Source organism: Morone saxatilis, unplaced genomic scaffold (genome assembly GCF_004916995.1).
Source record: "Morone saxatilis isolate NCDOM2014 unplaced genomic scaffold, NCSU_SB_2.0 Contig5, whole genome shotgun sequence".
Taxonomy (NCBI): Eukaryota; Metazoa; Chordata; class Actinopteri; family Moronidae; genus Morone; species Morone saxatilis.
The window spans coordinates 21,860,666-21,866,955 of NW_023340095.1; the positions used below are offsets into that span (position 1 = coordinate 21,860,666).

At 39.7% G+C, this 6,290-nt stretch overlaps 1 protein-coding gene across 1 annotated transcript in view; it reads right to left on the reverse strand.

The window, feature by feature from the left end:
• The window catches only part of cryl1 (crystallin, lambda 1), a 26,878-nt gene that overhangs the window by 11,445 nt on the left and 9,143 nt on the right, over positions 1–6,290 (reverse strand). The gene's annotated exons all lie outside the window — the stretch shown is intronic.

Genomic DNA, 6,290 nt, shown 5'->3' on the forward strand with positions numbered 1-6,290 from the left:
TGTTTGAAGCCTGAAATGTGGCAAAAGGTTGAAAAGTTCAAGGGGGCCGAATACTTTCGCAAGGCACTGTACTTGCTTGATAGTGACCCTGTGTTTTCAGACAGACACTTTATTTAACCCTGAGGGGAAATTTTCATCTCATAGCAGCAGTACATGAACGAACACAACGCGATACAAACAGTGCTGAAACTAATTCTTGCCTCTGTTCTTCCTTGTCAGTTAGCCTTTTATTTTCATTTGTACTTTGCTGTGAACACTTTCAGTTGATACTGCGCCTGACACTTTAACAGCAATGTGGCATTTTTGTCAGCTAGGACCCAAGGGTGCCCTCAGGGTTAATTCTACTAAGCAGACGCCTCGCAAGTGAGTGATCAACGCACGATATGGAATGTCATGTAGATATGAGTCTGAGCTTCCACAGGCCTGTGTGAAGACACAAATATCACATAGTGGATGCATGAAAGCTAAGTTACAGCCAGTACAGACACAGTAATCACTGCTTCATTTCCTTGAGATATGCTGAGAGTTTTAATTCCCAGAAGTTGAAAGCAAGCGAAATGTTACTCCCAGTGACTGCTGTCGTCTTCTTGTGTTCGGCATTGACTGAACTAACAAGGGCTTTCACCTGACTGCAGGCCCACTAGGCTCTTTGGTGAACCAAGAAGCTCCTCTTGAAACAAAGAATACAAAGTCATTCGAGCAGAGTCAGAACAAAAATCTTAATCTTTAAATCTCTGTTAAGTTAAAAGTGTGACAAGCCAAAGGTGCTTTCTTTGTTGCAAGTCATCCACGCTTTCATCCCATTGATGCCTCTGCTGGTCTCTAAAAAATGCAGCCAACATAAATATTCAATAAAAGTCTGCCTTAATGCGCCATTACAAAAGTGTCCTGTTTCACATTTCAATGAAAGAGAAAAACTGCTATTGTTTCAACAACTCACAATGTTTGCCATGAAAATGGTCAACTGAGGGATATTTAGAAAGCTAAAACATGTGATCAAATTGATGATGATGTGTTTAAATCATTTTGATGTTAGAAAAAAAACCTTCATTTAAATAACAAACAGTATAACCACTGTATTGGTCCATAGGCTTGTTATTGGCTCTGTGAGGTCGTGGCACTAAAGGTAAAAGTCACCAAAGTCAGTAGAATTCATTATCTGAGTACCATGATTGGTTCATGGCAAATTTCACTGAAATCCATTTAATAGTTGTTGAGATCTTTGAGTCTGGTTAAAACAGTCCAACCGACATTGTCATCCACACTCCTACTGTGGCTAAATAGGAACATACAATCAACATTTCAGTCTCAACATATGTAGAACTAATTCAGTTTTTTACAGGTTATTACTTAATGCAGACTCAATGTATTGGATTGCACCTAGTTAAAGTCACTGTTCTGGCAGTCGTCTATATACTATAAATATTCTAAGCCTGGGAAAAATCACCCAGCAACCTGCTGACAGATGTTAATTAACTGTGAGACGAACAAGTGCTTGTGTGAAGATGAATGTTCTGAATCTCAAGCATATGTTTCTGCATTCTACTGCACAATCCTATCAAGGGCATGTGTGTCATTTTCAACTAATCATTCAGTCAACGTCATTGGAGGATGCCTTGACATCAAGAATGCGGCAAAACGACTCAAATATTGTAAATGAGGTTTGAGAACAAACATGCCACAGAGATGCAAAAGTTTACCTGAGGGTGCAGTAACAGAGCTAATGCAGTTGACCAGCCTGTTCTGACTGTTTGTGCACATTCCTCTAGTGGACAACATTCAAATCATCACTTTCCTTTGTTTAAAATCAGATCAGATGAAAATAAGTCGCTCTTCATGTAATGCTTGTGCTATCGCATAATTTGGTCTGACAGCGATAGCCTAGTAGACCCAGAAAACAGTGTCCTCATCATTACTCTGCTTTAAAGCTGCACCAGCAGCAACTGTTTTTTGTGGAGTTGTATTAAGTGCCGTTTCAGAGCTTGTACATCTAGACATGGTTGAAATCAAGTGTGAACCTATCGTGCGACACCCATTGGTTTGTGAAGTAGAACATACTGTGAGTTGATCTACGCTCATTGGCTGCGCAGTTTTGACTTGTGTGTAGCAGGAAACAATGACGGCTCGCCTGGTCACACACAATCTCGGATAACAGCTAAACAGTACACTAAAATATGTTTCTGAATTTCAAGCGAGAAACTGGCAACACATTAACAGAATCTAGCTTCGTATTTGATCAGCACTGCCTAGTTTGACAGTTTGATCTGAGTTTCGTGTGCTGCGCTGGACAGACTCACTGAGAGTCAATTGAAAAGTAGCCCCGGCCAAAAGCATATGTGGCTTTATCGTCTATTTTAAATTAAATTGTACCATAATTTACTAAATGAACATCCTAATGTATTGAAGAAGATGTGAAACTGGCGACTGAGACTCTAAACTCATTAGGAAACTGTTTACTGAGCTCATAAAGGAAGTGTCAAGTCGGCTCATTCTCCATTAAAGTGAATGGTATCGCTGTGTTATTGCAGCCAATGGAGCTCCCCCTGCTGAAATGTATTTCAATCTGATCCAGAAGCTCTGTCCATTATGTATACTGTCAAAGGTTGAAATTCAAGATAATATTTATCAGCAACTTGTGAAATAATTTTTTATCAGTCTTCAAAAACATGTTGATTTAAAACCACTTTAAATACAGCTAGCCTCAAGGCAGAGTAAGTGTTGAACTGTATTAAAAAATCCAAATGAAGGAAATGAAGCTGAGGGATAGTCTGATGAGAACGAAATGATGAAGAGCACCAGCAACAAAAACAGGCGCAGCCACATCCATTTACGTTGTCATAAACTCATGCAAATCAATGGACAGTCCATTATTAGTTTACAGTATCAGAAATTTCCCTTCATGCATTCATCCTTCATTATTACTGTAGAATTCTTTCTAGGGTGTAAAAAATCTATTGAGTGTGAAGGAAAAAAAAAGGAAAGTCTGTCATTCACTGAACAGCATTTCTGTTTGCTTCCAGACAACGTACAGCTTGCATTGACTACAAGCTGTACTGCATTGGTTAGTTTAATGGAACAACCTTCTCTGTCGAAATAACGGCTGAGCATCACACACCCATATTGTTGTTGTCAGCAGTCGAAGTTGGGTCATGATTAATTCAGTTCACAAGTCTTTGTTTTGTTCTTTTTTAAATGTTCCGGAGTTTTGTTACTACCTGCAGTTACTGTGTGTGTGTGTGTGTGTGTGTGTGTGTAGGAGTGAGAGAGAGGGGTCACAGTCGTTGTCCATCTGATACAGTTACAACCTGTGACTTAGGAGTACAGTGATGTCAAAGACAAGGATACAAAGTGCTGATTTAGTTGTGAAAGGGCTGCTCTTTGTTACACATCTTCAACAGAGAAAAGAGACACTGATGTACGTCCCTCTTCAAGGCTTTTATGTGTCTGTGTCTATGTGTGTGTTGGCCCTGGAATGAGAGATGGGATTTGTTCTAACATACAGTAGTACTTCATCCCCACAGAGGGCAGAGCTAATTCATTACAGCTTTAATTACCTTGTAATCTAGTCAACAGTCAGCACAAAGAGGTTTTTGTTTGGCAGATATAACCAGGAAGAGATTTATTCCAAAGTCAGATATCCACTACTAACAGAAACTCAGATTAACTGGTTGCAGGCATCGACAGTACTGGTAATTAATCCTATTTTCGATGACAGATTTGTCTTTAAGGGAAACTCTATCTACTTTACACATCAAGACCAGTTTCACAGCCAAAGGAAGTACTACTCGGCCTGTGAAAACAACTGTATAGTGTCTTCTGTGACTGTAGACCTACAGTATGATGTCAAACCTGAGCGATGATAATCCTTATTATGTCATCAACTTGGTTCAGAGACAACAAATGTTCAACAGAAAGTCTGCATTTATAGCGTTTGAAAGACATGAGCATTTATTAGGCAGGGAGGGTTTAATGAAAAATGCTGTTGGTTTGCATTATGGGAAATGTAGGTTCCAGGCTTACAGGATTATTAGGGACTTAAAGTCAGGATATGTTAGCCTTTGCCTCACAAAATCATCACATGAAAATCCATCTTGCCAGGCTTCAAGCTATGCTTTTGTAGCCAAACTACATGGTACTGGACCAGTTAGCGTCCTTTGAGAAAGTCCTTTAAATCTTGTAACAATATTCATATATGTGCATTCTAAAAAGAAGACCTAGCCAAAACAGTCCAAGAGTTACTGATGGACAGGACAGAATGGACAATATTACAACATGTAAAATACAAAAAAAGAAAGGAAGAGCCTTGAAAAAGAAACAAGAAAGAAAGTCGAGATTGAATATTTAGTACAAAAGTTTCGTAATCTTCTACAGAAAGCAAAGAGGGTAATTTGAGGTAGTTATGATGGCAGTCTTCATGTGAGTTCAGTTCAGGTAACAACTGTCATGTTAGAATGATAATAAGGATGATGAGTGTCATCGTGCTTATTATCATTTCTTCTGTGAGTGATTACGAAATGGTTCCTGTCATCAAAGGCTAAAGCTCATTTACTCTCATTGTATTCCTTTTTGGAAGGAAACAGTGGAGATTATAGCAGAGGTGAGCTGACAAGGGACTTCCTCTATTACAAAACCATCATCAGAACTACTCAGCCACATAAAGCCTCACTGAGACTGAGGAGCTCTTGTCCAGAAATAAAAACAGGCACACATACTGTACATCCCTGTGCGCCTAATGTTATGAGGAACCACATTAGGATCTAGGATTTACAGATCTATAACAAACTGTAAAAATGTACCCCTTAGTATCCACCTAATTAACAATAATCTTATCTCAGTCCTGCCATGTTGTATACCCAATTTGGTGTTGAATGAGTCCAAATCAAAAAAGTAGACAAGTCAGAAAATCACTTTACAGTTCAATTTCAGTTTAAGCTAATTAGCAGAACTATTGTCACCTAGCACTTTTATCGTCCAAAAGGTTTTCTTGTTAAGCACATTGAGCTGGACAATTTCAAGTCAATCTGACTTAGGGGTCAGCCTTTCCAAAATGAAGTTTTTGGCCTTAATTACAGCGCCACCATCTTGCCGCTTGGGCTAATGTTTTTTGGGAAGTACATTTAGTACTAGAAGTAGTTTGGTGTTTGTAGCTCACCCAGCTAACAGGAATTTGAGCTTTTGCAGAAAATAAATAATAGTAATAATAATAATAATAATAATAATAATAATAATAATAATAATAAACCGGCACAAACCAACAAAGGGTTTACAGTTGTGGTTTGAACACAATTATGGATGAGGCCTCCTCCTCTCACCAACCTACCCAGGCGGCACCCCACGCTCAAAACAAACGGAAATTTAAACATGTGAGACATGTCTGAACGGACAGTCTGAATGTCGAACACTGTTCGAAGTTTTATGTGAAAACCGCCCCGACACTGACGCTGGACAAGCTCCAGGACTTCTGCGTCAAATGGGCCGGTTTGCCACTCTGTTGAGAGCAAAGCATCGATTTCTCCTTCTTGCAGACAGACAGGTGCCTGCCAACCTGGCATCAAGAGAATCAGCATGTCAAGAATGGCAATAGTTCTTAAACAGCCTGCATGTGTAAGAAAATGAAGTCAAAGTTTGAGACATTCATTTACATCTTACTGCAACCTTAAATCCCTTAGGGATTTTAACTGTTCCTCAGGGAAGCACTGGTTTCCATATTTCAGCATGTATATGAGATTCAGCTTGCAGAGACTTGCAAGGTGTGCAACTTGCTTGGGTGAATGTACGGAAATTAAAGGTTTGTTGCGTTATTTTTTTATTGTTACGATTGTCGTGAATTCCAGGGACTAGGTGACACATTCTAAAGTAATTGACAGACCCAAGGATTAGTGTAATTCTTAAACTTTACCTTTGGTCATTAGGCATGGGTGGTGTCCACAACGGTGTTGCTGTCCTCTGGGTGACAGTACCCGTCCACCAGTTTGGACATAGTGTAGGGGTGGGTATTACCCGGGAAGCCAGAACATCTCACACAACAGTATAGTGGTCCACTGGGACAAAAGGATGCCTGTGCCAAAGTTGGAGCATTTCCTCCAGTTGTACAAACAGCCTGGAGAAAAAGAAGGGTGGTGAAAAATTCATAAAAAAATTGGCTGATGGTATTATTTTGTCGCATCTGGGCGTAATTGCGAAACATGGTGGTGGTCAACATGGCCGGCCACCACAGAGGAGGACCCGCTCCCTCTGTAGATAAGAAACAGCTTATTCTAAAGGTACAAAAAACAACAATTCTTTTTTCA